The sequence below is a fragment of the Podarcis bocagei genome, assembly GCF_964188305.1.
Source record: "Podarcis bocagei genome assembly, chromosome: 2".
In the NCBI taxonomy this organism is placed as follows: Eukaryota; Metazoa; Chordata; class Lepidosauria; order Squamata; family Lacertidae; genus Podarcis; species Podarcis bocagei.
Genome location: NC_138126.1, coordinates 10,115,214 through 10,131,285, shown reverse-complemented (window position 1 = coordinate 10,131,285; position 16,072 = coordinate 10,115,214). Strand labels below are relative to the sequence as shown.

The window sequence follows — 16,072 nt, the reverse complement described above, 5'->3', positions numbered from 1 at the left end:
AGCGGCGGCACAGCAGCAGCAGGAGGCCCCATTGGCTAAAGTGGTGCTTCAGGTTAAGAACAGTTTCAAGTTAAGTACAGACATCCGGAACGAATTAAGTACTTAACCCGAGGTACCACTGTACATGTTGGAAATTATATTCTAGTAAATCCTGTAATGTAATATGACGTTTACCGATGTAATATAAGAATGTTAACAAATAAATAAAATGTATTTTTTTTTAAAAAAAGGAAGCATCCAAACTAAGAAAGTTAGAGGCAAAGGAGACTTAGCTTGGTGGGGTGTGTTCACTATGCTCTCCTTGGGTGATCGGTGGGGGGTGGGGTGGGGCACGGGGACCTAGTGTGGAGTTTTGACGTTTGTCAAATCCTACTGGTCCCTGAAACACTGACACTGTGCGTCTGAGCTGAGAAGGTCCTCCTCACCCAGGATCTTGGGATCTTCTCCTTCTTTAGTCCCGGCTGAGTCTTGCCCTTCCAACTTCCATCCACAGTGCAAGCCAGACTCCAGTGTGGATATAGGATCGCTTCCTTCTTTCGTCAGATTCCGTCTTGAAGCAGAGATTGTAGAAATGAGTGGGGATCCCTTGCCCTGCAAAGCCACAAAGATGTCATGTGACAATCCTGTTATTAACACCCTTGGGAAAGGATTAATCAATTGATCCATTTGCTAATTCCACGCCTCCCCCCCCCCAAAAAAAATAAAAAGTTATTGTATAAATGGTTTCTAGAAAAGAAGAACATTTCTAAGTGATACATGCCATTGGACCCTTTGATGGTGTTTTATGGTAATGTACCATTCTGTTCAAATTAGTAAGTAGCAACATTTTATATTCAGATACTATTTTTATATTATTATAAACATTAATAAGAGTTGCTTGATCAGGTCAGAGGCCCTTCTAGGACAGCATCCTGTTCTCACAGTGGCCAACCAGAGGGAACCAGAGGGCAGGATCCGTGCAGAAGAGCCCTCTCCTCTCCTGCAACTGGTATTCAAAAGTATTGCTGCCTCTGAGGACTGTGGGTGAAGAAAATATTGTGAATAGAATCATAGAGTGGAAGGGTCCTGTGGGTTATCTAGTCCAACCCGCTGCAATGCAGGAATCTCTGATGATCTTGGCATCTGTCTGTCTCGGGAGACCATGGAGGAGTGTGCCTTTGGGGGTCAGGTCAAGATGTTGGGAGAGTTGCAGGGCCTTCTCTGGCTGTAGAGACCAATATGGGGGACATGTTTATTCTATGACCTATGGATCCCTTTCGCTAAGATATGGGGGGGAGGGGGAATCAACTCAGCAGGGAGAGAGAGAGAACATCCCTGGAGGGGGTGGGCACAGTGAAGGGAAATAATGCATAGACAGGAAAAAACAGAAAAATGTGAAGGGGTGCTGAAATTGCGCTCAAATAATATCGAGGGCACAGGTGAAAGGCAAAGCAAGTTTCTAGCCCTCTTGCTTCAGAATGAAGAGCTGTTTAAATAGGAACCAAGGAAGCTGCCTAGTCCAGAACCAGACCATTGGACCATCTAGATCCGTGCTGTCTGCACAGGCTGGAAGCATCTCTCCAGGTTTCAGGAAGGGATGATTTCCTAGCCCTGCCGGAAGATGCAGGGAATTAAACCCAGAACCTTCTGCACCCAAGAACCACTTTCGCCTTTTAAGAGACACCACCCTCAGAATTCAGCAGCCACCATGGATCTCTGGGAGTTACCAGGATGAAACTGTCTCACCTGCTGCTGCTTCTCCTCTGCCCGGCTCAGGAGGAAACCTTTGGCCAGGGCCACCGCCTGGGAACTGGTCTCCGCTCCCTGATCCTTCACCCAGTTCTCCATCTCCGGTGGGAGGACAGCCAGGAATTGCTCCAGGAATACCAGGTCCAGGATCTGAGCCTCGGTGTGTTGCTCTGGCTCCAGCCACTCCCTGCAAAGGCGGTGGAGTCAGCTGCAAAACTCGAGGTCCCTTGGCCTCCTGGTAGCAGGAATGCCTGAATCTCTGGCGCTGAGCATGTGAGCTGAGGGCGTCCCCATCCAGGAGGGTCTTTATAGCTCTTCCCAGGATCTCCCAAGTGGGGCACTTTGGGGATTTGGGCAGCAGCCTCCAATATGGCTGAAGGATTGTCCCCTGCAGCCTCTTTTCCTATACTTTCCAGGTTCTGCTTCAAGCCAAAGGCTGGCCAAGGGAGCGTGGACCACAAAGGGGCTGAGCCAGTGGTGGGGGAACCTCAGGTCCTGCTCTAAGCTGCTGTGGGCTGGAGCAGGATCCGGCCCCAGCCTCCCTGCTTGCTTCCTTCCATGCATCCAACCTCTGCAGCCTCTCTTCTGCAAAAGAACCATGTACAAGGCAGGAGGGAGGAGGGGCGCTTGCCCTGGAGGACCTCCAGTTTCCTGCCTCTCTAGGAATCCTACACTTGATCTTTAACCCTTGGAAGACCAAGGCAGCTGAGGTGGAAGAAAATCTCTCCCTTTGGGGAACTCTGATCTCTATTTTGACAAGGATGGGACATCTTGGGCAGTGGTGAGAGGCAGTGTGGTGTAGTGGTTACAGTGCTGGACTATGGCCTTGGGAGACCAGGGATTGAATTCCCCACCGGGTGGCCATGGGGCCAGTCACTGCCTCTCAGCCTAACCTACCTCACAGGGTTGTTGTAGGGGATTAAAGGGGGAGAGAAAGAACCATGTATTAAAGGGACCCCTGACAATTAGGTCCAGTAGCGGACGACTCTGGGGTTGTGGTGCTCATCTCGCTTTACTAGCTGAGGGAGCCGTCGTACAGCTTCCGGGTCATGCGGTCAGCATGACTAAGCCGCTTCTGGTGAACCAGAGCAGCACACAGAAACGCCGTTTACCTTCCCGCCGGAGTGGTACCTATTTATCTACTTGCACTGGTGTGCTTTTGAACTGCTAGGTTGGCAGGAGCTGGGACTGAGCAACGGAAGCTCAACCCGTTGCGGCGATTCAAACCGCTGACCTTCTGATCAGCAAGGCCTAGGCTCTGTGCTTTAGACCACAGCGCCACCCGCATCCTAAAAACTGCATTTAAAACAGAATTCAGTTTTTAGCATTGCCTGCTGGATGAGGTTGGATTTCCTTTTGGGGTCTGGGGTTCAGCAGCTCTCTGCCCAGGAATTCCCAGGAAGGGATTGCACCTTGTCAAGGGAAATGCAAGCATTTTAGTGAACGACAGACATATGGGGGGAACCAGAGGACAGTTTCTAACAAGGCAGCAATGAAAGGGGCATGAGTAGAGATGTAAAATTTCCGGAAATTTTGAAGCCATGTGGGGGGGGGGGACACACGCGCCCCCCGTTATTTCCGGGGGGAAAGGAAATTTTTGAAAAATTGGGGGGGGGAATTCAGTGTGGAGTAGTTTTTCAAATTGCGTGAAAGTATTAGGCTTGCAATAAAACAGGTAACCACCCCCCTTTCTCTCAAAAGCAACGAAAAAAGGAAGAAACCACCAACATAAATAATAATGAAATTTGCCCCTTAGCAACAACAGCAAATAAAGTTAAGGTCCACCTCAATATTTAAGCTCCATGGAAGGTCTACCCTTTGAGTAGTGCTTTAAAAGCAACAACAGAAGACACAACATATACATGCAGTTTATTCTATCTCACTTTCTCAACTACTGCTATCATTTTCCATTTCTTCTTCCTCTTCGTCATTTTCCCCATGGAATTCTAAAAAACGGCTTTGGGGGAAATGGGGGGGGGAGAGACTGTCCCCCCCCCCCATTTTTCCGGGTTTTCCCTCAGATATGCAGATGACACAACCTTGATGGCAGAAAGTGAGGAGGAATTAAAGAACCTTTTAATGAGGGTGAAAGAGGAGAGTGCAAAATATGGTCTGAAGCTCAACATCAAAAAAACGAAGATCATGACCACTGGTCCCATCACCTCCTGGCAAATAGAAGGGGAAGAAATGGAGGCAGTGAGAGATTTTACTTTCTTGGGCTCCATGATCACTGCAGATGGTGACAGCAGCCACAAAATTCAAAGACACCTGCTTCTTGGGAGAAAAGCAATGACAAACCTAGACAACATCTTAAAAAGCAGAGACACCACCTGGTTAAAGCTATGGTTTTCCCAGTAGTGATGTATGGAAGTGAGAGCTGGACCATAAAGAAGGCTGATCGCCGAAGAATTGATGTTTTTGAATTATGGTGCTGGAGGAGACTCTTGAGAGTCCCATGGACTGCAAGAAGATCAAACCTCTCCATTCTGAAGGAAATCAGCCCTGAGTGCTCACTGGAAGGACAGATCATGAAGCTGAGGCTCCAATACTTTGGCCACCTCATGAGAAGAGAAGACTCCCTGGAAAAGACCCTGATGTTGGGAAAGATGGAGGGCACATGGAGAAGGGGACGACAGAGGACGAGATGGCTGGACAGTGTTCTCGAAGCCACAAACATGAGTTTGACCAAGCTGCGGGAGGCAGTGGAAGACAGGAGTGCCTGGCGTGCTCTGGTCCAGGGGGTCACGAAGAGTCGGACATGACTAAACGACTAAACAACAACAACAAGGTGCTACTGGAAGGAATCTTTAAAAAAAAAATTCTTCTGTTTCGACTATGGCAGACCAAGACGGCTACCTACCTGTAACTCGGTATTTCATCAGCAGAGTTCCGTTCTGAAACATTGCCTTTCACTAGACTATGCAAGAAGGAAACTGTCTCGCTAACACATATGTATTTTGAAATGTTTGACTGCTCTTCCATGCAAAACTGATGTATCTAAAAATATTTAAAACATAATTGGGTTTTTTAATGTGTGCTGGATGAGGTTGCATCTTCTTACTTTCCCAGATTAGAAGATAAACAAATACCTGCACATAGCTACATAGTGGATTTCACATTTCCAGATTGTGTGTGTGTGTGGGGGGGGTGTTACGGGAAATACTAGGGGAGGGGAGAGCTGGGGGGAGAACACACAGGACAAATACATCCCATCAGGAACCGGCCACTGCCTGGATATTTCGGAGACATAAAACTGAAATCCCTCCTAGGCAGATGAAGGTGAAGAAACACAGATCCTGGAACAGTGACCTATTAGCACTCTAGACACAGGCTGGAAAATCAATGCATCTTCTATACTGTTCTAATTTCTCTCTCGACCAAATGCGTCATGGACTTTGAAGACACTCGAACTCAGAACACAAGGGAGAAGTGTGATAAAAGGAAGGCATGCATGGCAAACCCTAACCATGATCAACTCCCACCTGGAAAGCTATGTCCCCACTGTGGAAGGAAGTGTGGGTCCAGAATTGGCCTCCACAGTCACTTACGGACTCATTGGTTTTTTGAAATAAAATTTTATTCACTTTTCTTTTTCATTCATTACATACATCTCAAAGTCTTAACCTTTACTATGTATTCCTTCCTCCCTCCCCTCCTGGGCTTCCCCAACTTCCTCTTCTGGTTTGTTACTCTTTTCACCCACCTTGCTACCTCCTAACAGAAAAAGATATTAATAACATAACATCAAACCTAAATACATAAAAGTAAACACACCATATTTCTCTATCTTCTGGACATTTTCTAATACTAATAGTGTGAATGTTTATTTAAATCCTGCCTCAAGCCTATTGACTTTCTTTTTTTCTGTAAATGGTTTCCATTGTTTTTCAAAGTCTCTGTTGTCCTTTTCTCTTAGTCTGTCTGTCATTTTTGCCAGTTCTACATCATCATCATCATCATCATCATCATTTTTAATTTGTATACCGCCTTTCTATCTCACAATACTCAAGGCTGAAGAAACAAAAAATGTACATCTTATAACAATCTAATGCAATACAAAAATGTGATAATAAAACATAACTTTAAAATAGGCAACTTCCAGAATAGACTGGAATATTCCAGTCACTTCCGATAATCAACGGGACATCAATATTTAAAAAATGGCACAGGACAATTTCAAGGTACATCTGGCAGGGCAAGAAGCCAATAATTCAGTATAAATTATTGACATATGCAAAAGAAAGAGGTGGCTTCGCCCTGCCGGACTTGAAATTATACTATGAAGCATCATGTCTCTGTTGGTTAAAGGAGTGGATAAAATTGGAAAATAGAGAATTGTTGGATTTAGAAGGGTTCGACAATAGATTTGGTTGGCATGCATACTTATGGTGTGAAAAGAAGAAAATGCATACAGGGTTTGAAAACCACATCTTCAGGAGATCCCTTATTGATGTATGGGATAGGTATAAAAACCTACTTGAATCAAAACTTCCCCACTGGATATCACCACTAGAAGTGATGAGTGTCAAAAAAATTAATATGAGGGGGAAATGGATAACATATGGAGAGTTGATAATAAAAGAGGGAGGGAAATGGAAAATGAAGCCTTATGAAGAAGTTAAAGATCATGTATATGATTGGTTGCATTACTACCAGATTAATGAAATGTTTAAAAAAGAGTGAAAGAGTATGGATATGGGGGAAAAGAGTCGAAATTTCAAATAGAAGTATTGAATAGCGAGTATAAAATTCTGTCTAAAATGTATAAAATGTTGCTGGAATGGTATACAAAAGTTGAAGAGGTTAAGTCGGTAATGATACACTGGGCCAGAGATTTTGGCTATAATATACAATATGATGATTGGTTAAAATTATGGAATGAAAGATTAAAATTTACGGCATGTACTGTGTTAAAGAAAATGTAATGAAAATGGTGTATAGATGGTATATAACACCAGTAAAACTAGCAAAAATGTACAAAACATGTAATAAGTGTTGGAAATGTAAGGAAAAATAAGGGACATTCTATCATATGTGGTGGGAATGTAAGAAGGTGAAAGGTTTCTGGGAACTGATATATAATGAATTGAAAAAGATGTTGAAATATACATTTGTTAAGAAACCGGAGGCCTTTCTTTTAGGAATGGTAGGAAATGAAATTAATAAGAAGGATTGTAAACTTTTCCAATACGCAGCAACAGCAGCGAGAATACTTCTGGCCCAGAAATGGAAACAGGAAGTATTACCTAGGGGGAAGAATGGAGACTGAAATTGACGGAATACGCAGAATTGAATAAACTAACAGGGAAGATTCAATACCAGTGAGATCAAAAGTTTACAAGATTGGGGAAGGTTTACAGATTATTTGAAAAGTTTATGTGATGAACAAATAACGTTTGTGGGTTTCCAAGAAGCTTTGTGAAGAATTGAGGAATATTGTAAAAAAGAGATCAAAAGGGGGAAAGATATTTCTAAAGGCAATATGTAATATAGAAATGCGTTAAAAATATAAATTAAATGGAAGATTGGCAGAGAAACTGACGGAAGTAAAAAAAAAGGGAAAATTTGTGATGAAATGAGATTTGGTTGTTTAAATTTGTACTTGAAAATGAATTATATATATATATATATATATATATATATATATATATATATATATGCAGGTTTTGGTGTTTTCGGGTATCTTCCCGTGTAAGAGTTGGGGTGTCTAGGCGACGTTTCGACGAGGTCTCACTCGTCGTCTTCAGGCTGGTGCTTTCTTTTGGTGTTTTCGGGTATCTTCCCGTGTAAGAGTTGGGGTGTCTAGGCGACGTTTCGACGAGGTCTCACTCGTCATCTTCAGGCTGGTGCATTCCTGTACCCGTGAAAATCTACGAAAGCATATATATATATATATATATATATATATATATATATATATATATATATATATATGCTTTCGTAGATTTTCACGGGTACAGGAATGTAGGTTTTGGTGTCTTCGGGTGTCTTCCCGTGTAAGAGTTGGGGTGTCTAGGCGACGTTTCGACGAGGTCTCACTCGTCATCTTCAGGCTGGTGCTTTCGGCTTCTTGTTACTAGAACAGAGCAGGATCTCAGTGTTTGAGTTCCTATAAATACTGTTGAGGGGGTGTGGTGTATAGCCTCCAACGTTCTGGGCAGAGAGGAAGCTCCTAGGTTAATGTGCCTCTTCCTCCCTCGTTCATCAATTACCTGAGGGATATCCTGAGTGACCACTTGAGTGACATTCTGAGCACCACCTAGGAGGGTCACCAGGTGTGGACTAGTTGCCAAAGCCCTCGTGTCTTGACCTCCTGACCCTGCAAAGAGTCCTTCCGAGAAGATGGCTGCACTGCACCCAGTTGTGCTCTGGCCTGGCCCCGTGCACAGGGGCGAGCTGCGGTCCCGTGCCCTGTGCCAGCCAGATCTGCAATCCCTACACAGATCTGGCTGGCACAGGGCACAAAACCACAGCTCGCCCCCACACACGAAGCCAAGCCAGAGCACAACCAAGTGCAGCACAGCCATCCTCCCAGAAAAACTCTCCACAAGGTCAAGAGGTCAAGACACGAAAGCTCCAGCAACCAATCCACACCCAATGACCCTCCCAAGTGGCACTCAGAACATCACTCAAGCAATCACCCAAGATACCCCTCAAGTAATCAATGAACAAAAGAAGAAAAGGCACACCAACCTAGGAACCTCCTCTCTGCCCAGAACGCCGGAGGCCACACACCACACCCCCTCAACAGCACCCATAGGAACTCAAACACTGAGATCCTGCTCCGCTCCAGCAACAAGAAGCCGAAAGCACCAGCCCGAAGACGACGAGCGAGACCTCGCCGAAACGTCGCCCAGACACCCCAACTCCCACACGGGAAGACACCCGAAGACACCAAAACCCACACTCCTGTACCCGTGAAAATCTACGAAAGCATATATATATATATATATATATATATATATATATATATATATATATTCATAGCTGTGTCCATCATCAATTGGTCCATCATAGATTGGTTGGCCAAGCTTTATTGTTGTCAAATTGTGGCCTTCCATTAAAAGCATAACTCAGAAAATTCAAGGAAGTACCCATTGGAAAAGACTGGTCATGTAGTATCAATCCAGGTTCATCTTGTCTATTTGTTTTGCTGCTAACATTGTGCCCTGCCAACAGCATTCAGTCAGCTGTTGCTCCTTACACTAAAATTATTTGAAATGACTTGAAGCTAAGGGAAACTTGGAACCGTGTAAGTTTTGATTCCACATAAGTTCTTTCTGCTATCCATTCTTTACCAGGAAGCATATTAAGACTTGCTTAATATACTTCCTGGTAAAGAATGGATAGCAGAAAGAACTTATGTGGAATCAAAACTTACACGGTTCCAAGTTTCCCTTAGCTTCAAGTCATTTCAAATAATTTTAGTGTAAGGAGCAACAGCTGACTGAATGCTGTTGGCAGGGCACAATGTTAGCAGCAAAACAAATAGACAAGATGAACCTGGATTGATACTACATGACCAGTCTTTTCCAATGGGTACTTCCTTGAATTTTCTGAGTTATGCTTTTAATGGAAGGCCACAATTTGACAACAATAAAGCTTGGCCAACCAATCTATGATGGACCAATTGATGATGGACACAGCTATGAATATATATATATATATATATATATATATATATATATATATATATATATATATATATATATGCTTTCGTAGATTTTCACGGGTACAGGAGTGTGGGTTTTGGTGTCTTCGGGTGTCTTCCCGTGTGGGAGTTGGGGTGTCTGGGCGACGTTTCGGCGAGGTCTCGCTCGTCGTCTTCGGGCTGGTGCTTTCGGCTTCTTGTTGCTGGAGCGGAGCAGGATCTCAGTGTTTGAGTTCCTATGGGTGCTGTTGAGGGGGTGTGGTGTGTGGCCTCCGGCGTTCTGGGCAGAGAGGAGGTTCCTAGGTTGGTGTGCCTTTTCTTCTTTTGTTCATTGATTACTTGAGGGGTATCTTGGGTGATTGCTTGAGTGATGTTCTGAGTGCCACTTGGGAGGGTCATTGGGTGTGGATTGGTTGCTGGAGCTTTCGTGTCTTGACCTCTTTTTTTTTTTTATAAAATTTTTTATTGCGTTTCTTTCCATAGGTGAACAAATTTGTTTGGACAACAATATACAAGAAACATTTTCCAAATATATATAAAAAATAAAACATAGAAAAAAGAAAATATCATCACAAAATTTCTTCGACAACTTTTTGGACCTCCTCGCATCCTCTCAGCATTGCGTTCATCATTCTAACCAATTCAGCAATTTATTATCTTATTTCCCGACTTATTATACCTTTGTATTTATTATGTTACCAGTTTCAAAAATTTGTAATTTAATTTTAACACTCTTAATAAACATAATATTTTGTTTCTAATTTGTCTCATTTTTTCCCATCAATACTTACTTTATCATTTACTTAAAATAAATTGCAGAAGCATAACATTTCTTAATCGTGCTCAGTCTTAGCACTCAAACAACTTATAATGTTTTTGCAAATAGTCCTTGAATTTTTTCCAGTCCTCCTCCATAGTTTCTTCGCTCAGATCTCGAATTCTGCCGGTCATCTCTGCCAACTCCATGTAGTCCATCAGCTGCGTCTGCCAGTCCTCCAGTGTGGGTAAATCTGGTGTCTTCCAGAACCTTGCGATAAGAATCCTAGCTGCTGTGGTTGCATACATAAACAAAGTTCTGTCCTTCTTTGGCACCTTCCGGTCCACCATGCCCAATAGAAAGGCCTCTGGTTTCTTAGAAAAGGTATATCTGAATACCTTTTTCAACTCATTATATATCATTTCCCAAAAGGCCTTTACTTTCGGGCAGGTCCACCAGAGGTGAAAGAATGTCCCTTCTGCCTCCTTGCATTTCCAACACTTATTATCAGAAAGATGGTATATTTTAGCCAACTTGACTGGGGTCATGTACCACCGGTATACCATTTTCATAATGTTCTCTTTCAAGGCACTGCATGCCGCGAATTTCATACCGGTGTTCCATAACCTTTCCCAGTCCTCAGACATAATGTTGTGTCCTACATCCTGTGCCCATTTTATCATAGCAGATTTAACTGTCTCATCCTGGGTGTTCCATTTAAGCAGCAAGTCATACATCCTCGAAAGTACCTTAGTCTTTGGTTCTAGTAACTCCGTCTCCAGTTTCGATTTTTCCAACTGGAAACCCACTTTTTTGTCCATTTTGAATACCTCTTGAATTTGAGCATAGTGTAACCAATCTCGCACCTTACCTTTTAATTTGTCCTGGCTTTGGAGCTTCCAGTTGTCTCCAACTCTTTCAATCAGTTCCCAATATTTTGGCCAATAGGCCTCCATATTGGGCTTTTTTTTAGAAATCTTGGCTTCCACAGGTGATAACCACCTCGGGGTCTTGTTTTCTAATAAATCCTTATACTTCATCCAGACGGCAAAAATTGATTTTCTGACAATATGGTTTTTGAACAATTTATGAACCTTCGCCTTGTCATACCACAAGTATGCATGCCAACCATACACATTATCAAACCCCTCCAGATCTAGGACATCGGTGTTTTCCAACAGGAACCAATCCTTCAACCAGCAGAAGGCTGCAGCTTCATAATACAACATTAAGTCCGGCAGGGCAAACCCCCCTCTTTCTTTTGAGTCGGTTAATATTTTAAATTTTATTCGGGGCTTTTTGCCCTGCCAGACAAACTTAGAAATATCCTTCTGCCATTTTCCAAAACATTCCATTCTGTCCACGACCTGAAGGGTTTGAAATAAAAATAGCATTTTTGGCAAAACACACATCTTTATAGCTGCGATTCGGCCTGACAAGGTAAGTTTCAATCTTGACCAAATATCCAGATCCTTTTTAATTTCCAACCAACATTTTTCATAGTTATCTTTAAAAAGATTTAAATTTTTGGTGGACAAGTATACCCCCAGGTATTTCACTTTTTTAACCACACTTAGCTCTGTCTCTTTCTGATACCCCTCTATCTCTGTAGGTGTCAAATTTTTGACCAAAACCTTAGTTTTTTGTTTGTTTAACTTGAATCCCGCCACCCGACCAAACTCCAGGATAAGTTCCAAAACTCTTTTTGTGCTAGATACTGGCTCCTGTACTGTCAAGACTAGGTCGTCTGCAAAGGCTTTCAGTTTGTATTGTTTCGCTCCGACCTCTATACCTTGCACCAACTGGTCCTCCCTAATCATATTCAGCAATACCTCCAGAACAGAGATAAATAGCAGAGGGGATAAAGGGCACCCCTGTCGTGTCCCTTTTTCAATTAGAAGTTCATCCGACACCACATTGTTCACTATCAACTTGGCTTTTTGCTCTGAATAAATTGCTTCTAGTCCATTTTCAAACCCCCGTCCCACTCCCATCCCCTTCAAGTTTTTCTTCATAAACATCCAAGAAATGTTGTCAAATGCTTTCTCCGCATCAATAAAAATTAAGGCAGCCCTTGTGTTTCTAATTCTCAACAACTCCAATATATCAACAATGTTCCTGGTGTTGTCAGACATGTGTCTACCAGGGAGAAAGCCTGCTTGGTCCTTGTGAATTACTTCGTTTAAAACGTTTTTAAGTCTACTTGCTAAAATGTCTGCAAATATTTTGTAATCCACATTTAGGAGTGAGATGGGACGGTAGTTCTTGAGCTGAGTCTTTTCCTTCTCTGACTTAGGAATCAATGTGATGAATGCTTCTTTCCACGTTTCCGGTGCCCTTCTCCCCTCCATAATCTGGTTGCAAACCTCCAACAACGGTTGTATCAAACAATCCTTCAGAGTCTTATAATATTTGGAGGTGAGACCATCTGGGCCTGGAGATTTGCCAAGTTGCATATTTTGGATGGCACCTTCAATTTCCTGTTGAGTTATTTTACTGTTGAGAATTGATCTTTTATCTTGACTTATTTTAGATAGTCCATTTGTCCTCAAGAATTGGTCTATTTCCGATTCTTTCTGAGGCCCCTGTGCATAAAGTTCCTTGAAGTATCTGTGGAAGCACTTTCTTATTTCTTCTGGTTTCTGAACTATTTTTCCTTGAATCTCCAGGTTCGTGACTGTGTTTGACTTTTGTCTTTTTTTCAATTGCCAAGCTAACAACTTTCCACATTTATTTGCTGATTCAAACGATCTTTGCTTCATTTGTTTAATTTTCCACTCAATCTCTTGATTAATCAATTTCGAATATTGTGCTTGATGGAATTTAATCTCTCTTAACACCTCTTTTGACTTCGGATTAGTTCTCAACTTTTTCTCTCCTTCACTTATTTTCTCTAGAATTTTTTCCTTTTTTCCATTCCAAAATTTTTTCTTTATTGTATTCTGTTGTATCAGAAACCCTCTCATTACAGCTTTGCTTGCGTCCCAGATTATTCTTTTCTCCACCGTAGTGTTCAAATTTATTTCAAAGTAGTCCTTTAGCGTTTTTTGGGCCTTCTTAACAATCTCTTGATCTCTTAGCAAGGTGTCATTCATTCTCCATCTGAAGGATCCAGTTGGGAAAAGTCTCAATTCCATTTTTAAGGCGTTATGGTCGGAGCAGGTTTTTGGGCAGATTTCCACTTTTCTCGTTTTCGGGGCCAGCCCTCTAGATATCCAAATTTGGTCGATTCGTGTCCATGACAAATGGGCATCAGAAAAAAAGGTTCCTTCTTTACCCAAGGGGTTCCTTGTCCTCCAAATGTCAATCAAGTCCATATTGTCTGTCATTTCAAAAAAGGTTTTAGGGAGTCTGCCGTCTGTTGTTAAATTTTGATTTTGAGATTTGTCCATATTTGTAGACACCACCCCATTCATATCTCCCATCACGATAATATTAGAATAGTCCAGGTAGTCCATCATTGTCTCATGCAGCTTCTTATAAAATTCTGATTTTCCATCATTTGGCGCATAAACTCCTAATATCAAAATCTTTTCCCCTTGTGTTTGGATTTCAATTGCGAGAATTCTTCCATGATCATCTTTGAATAAGAATTTTGGTGATAGGTTCTCCTTTGCATAAATTACAACACCTCTTTTTTTGACTTTGTCTGATGAGATAAATTCTTGACCAAGTCTTTTATTAATTAATACTTTCCTATGGAGCCTGGTCACATGTGTTTCTTGAAGGCATATTACATCCAATTGTTCTTTTTTCAAAATATGGAATATCCTCCTTCTTTTTTCCGGAGAATTCCCGCCATTTATGTTCCAGCTAAGTAGCTGCAGAGACATCTTGTTCTATTTTAAACGTTTTTAAGATGGGGTGCCTTCCTTTTGCTCAGATCCCGAGGGTGCAGGCGTTGGCCCGCTTTCAGGCAATATCGGTGCTGGTACAGCTGGAAGCCAATCCACTCCTTTTTGGAGATCTTCTCCGTGGTCGTGAAGGAACTTTTGGTTATCTTCAGGTGTTCTAATTTTAACCTTCCTTTCTTTGTAGGTGAAGGATAGTCCTTGTGGAAACTCCCACCTATAGGGAATTGCGTTGTATCTCAGCAATTTTGCTAGTTCTGAATAGGTGGCTCTAAGATCCAACAGCTGTTTCGGGATATCTCTATAGATTTCCACCCTTTTATCTTGTATTTCAATTGCTTTTTTGAAATGAAGACCTAGGATCTTATCCCTCTCTTCCTTTGATCTTAAAATTATCAAACAGTCTCTGGATCTATCTTTCTTTACCACTCTTCCCAGTCTATATGCCGAAACAATCTTAAAATCTGTGTCTTCCTTTAAACCCCAGAACTTCGAAAATTCTTGTGTTAAGTATCCAATCAAATCTCCTTGCTCAAGTTCCGGGATGCCTCTCAATTTGATGTTGCTCTCGCGATTTTTCAGTTCCACCATTGACAGATAAACTTGTTGTTCACTCACCTGTCTGTGCAGGGGCTTGACTTCTCCTTTTATTTCTTCCACTTCTTTTTGTAGAGCTCCCACTTTCTGGATTGCTTCTCCAGCCAATTCCCGATTTTCCGCTGTAGCTCCTTGCAAATTCTCTATAGCTTGTGTATGCTGGGAAACTTGATCAGTCAATTTTTGAATCGAGGAAGTTGCTTTATCTATCTTCAAAGACTGGTCGTCTACCTTCTGGTTTAGACTTGATAGTTGCTCCAATATTTGTTTAAGTAGTGTATCCGACCCACCTGCTGCCATATCTTCCTCAGTGGACTTCTCAGTTGTTTCCCTTTGTTCCCTTTGGGTCACCAGTACAGCTGGAACCGACGATCGGCGTCCTTGGGTCAATGTTGTTTGTAGAAATTGTGCTGGTTTTCTTTCCTTTTCTTTCTCCTTAGCCTCTTTAGATTCCTTAGCTTTAGATGCTCTTGTTCTCCCTGCACCACTCATTACACATCTGCCAGTGTTCAAGGTCAAATTGTCTATTGTTCCATGGGAAAGACAAATTCTATTATAAACAACCGGTAAAGTGGAATTCAAAACAAAAGTCAGTTCCCAGGATCTTATAATCCGAAAGCCCTGTAGGGGGAGTGCCACTAAGTTTCAAAGACAAAGAAGGAAGTAGTCCGCCATTAAAGTTCCAGAAATTTTTGGCTCAGTAAGTTCAATATCCAAAAGTCCCTTCAAAGATTCAAAATTCCCCAGAGCACCTTTTAAAGTTCAACAAAGTTTCACAGGGGGTGCTTGCAACAATGTCCCAACCAAACTTTCCTGCTCAAATGTATCAATTATACTCCAGCAAAGTTTTCACAAAATTTGCAACTGTTTCCGCAGTTTAGCACAGTCTCTCTCTCCGGCAGCCCGACGATCTGACTCTTTAAAGATCACCCGAAGGGGGGGGAGGGAGGTAGGAGGAGACCCCCCGTTACTCGTTCTTATGATCAAAGTCCCTTTCCACCTTCAGTTCATCAGTAAAAAGGGCAAATTTAATAGCACGAAAAAGTTAAAGCTTCCCAAAGTCCCGTTTCAAACGCTTCCGCTTTTTAAAGCTTTGCTTTGATCTTGTCAGCAATGTCGGAAGACGGACTTCCCTTTTTTCGTCTCCCGCTTTCAGCCAGATTTACAAAATTATTTGCCAAATTTTAGTCCCCTTTACTCACGGGTATGTTACTTGTAGTTGGTGTTGATTTTAGGAAGAAGGATCAGCGCTCATCTGTAACAGCCGCGCGGCTTCACTTCCGCGGAAAGAGCGATGAACTCACAGCACCGCCACCCCTCCTTCACTCCGGGTCTCCTTACGGGGTCCCTTCTGTGTTTTCGGAGCAGCTTCTGGTGCCCGCCGAGTCCCACGGCCACGGGCTCACTCTACCCGTGGTTTATCTTAATGGGTCGTCGCTATGCCGCAGCGAACGACCCTTTTCCGCGGAGCCCCTCTTCAGAGCTCGA

At 42.6% G+C, this 16,072-nt stretch overlaps 2 protein-coding genes across 5 annotated transcripts in view; one reads left to right on the top strand and one right to left on the bottom strand.

Moving 5' to 3' along the window:
• The window catches only part of LOC308580851 (uncharacterized protein), a 132,360-nt gene that overhangs the window by 9,087 nt on the left and 107,201 nt on the right, over positions 1–16,072 (bottom strand). Inside the window, exons 1-2 of one of the 4 annotated variants that reach the window (XM_081183081.1) lie at positions 1,726–2,338; positions 393–591 (exon numbers count right to left, since the gene is read on the bottom strand). The exons of 2 other annotated variants lie outside the window; for them this stretch is intronic. The gene's annotated coding sequence lies outside the window, so the exon portion shown is untranslated. Of the gene's footprint in view, positions 1–392; positions 592–1,725; positions 2,339–16,072 lie in introns of those variants that run through there. One more of the 4 variants, XM_081183080.1, reaches the window with a different exon arrangement.
• LOC308580782 (uncharacterized protein) overlaps positions 1–16,072 on the top strand; it is a 144,562-nt gene that overhangs the window by 22,526 nt on the left and 105,964 nt on the right. The gene's annotated exons all lie outside the window — the stretch shown is intronic.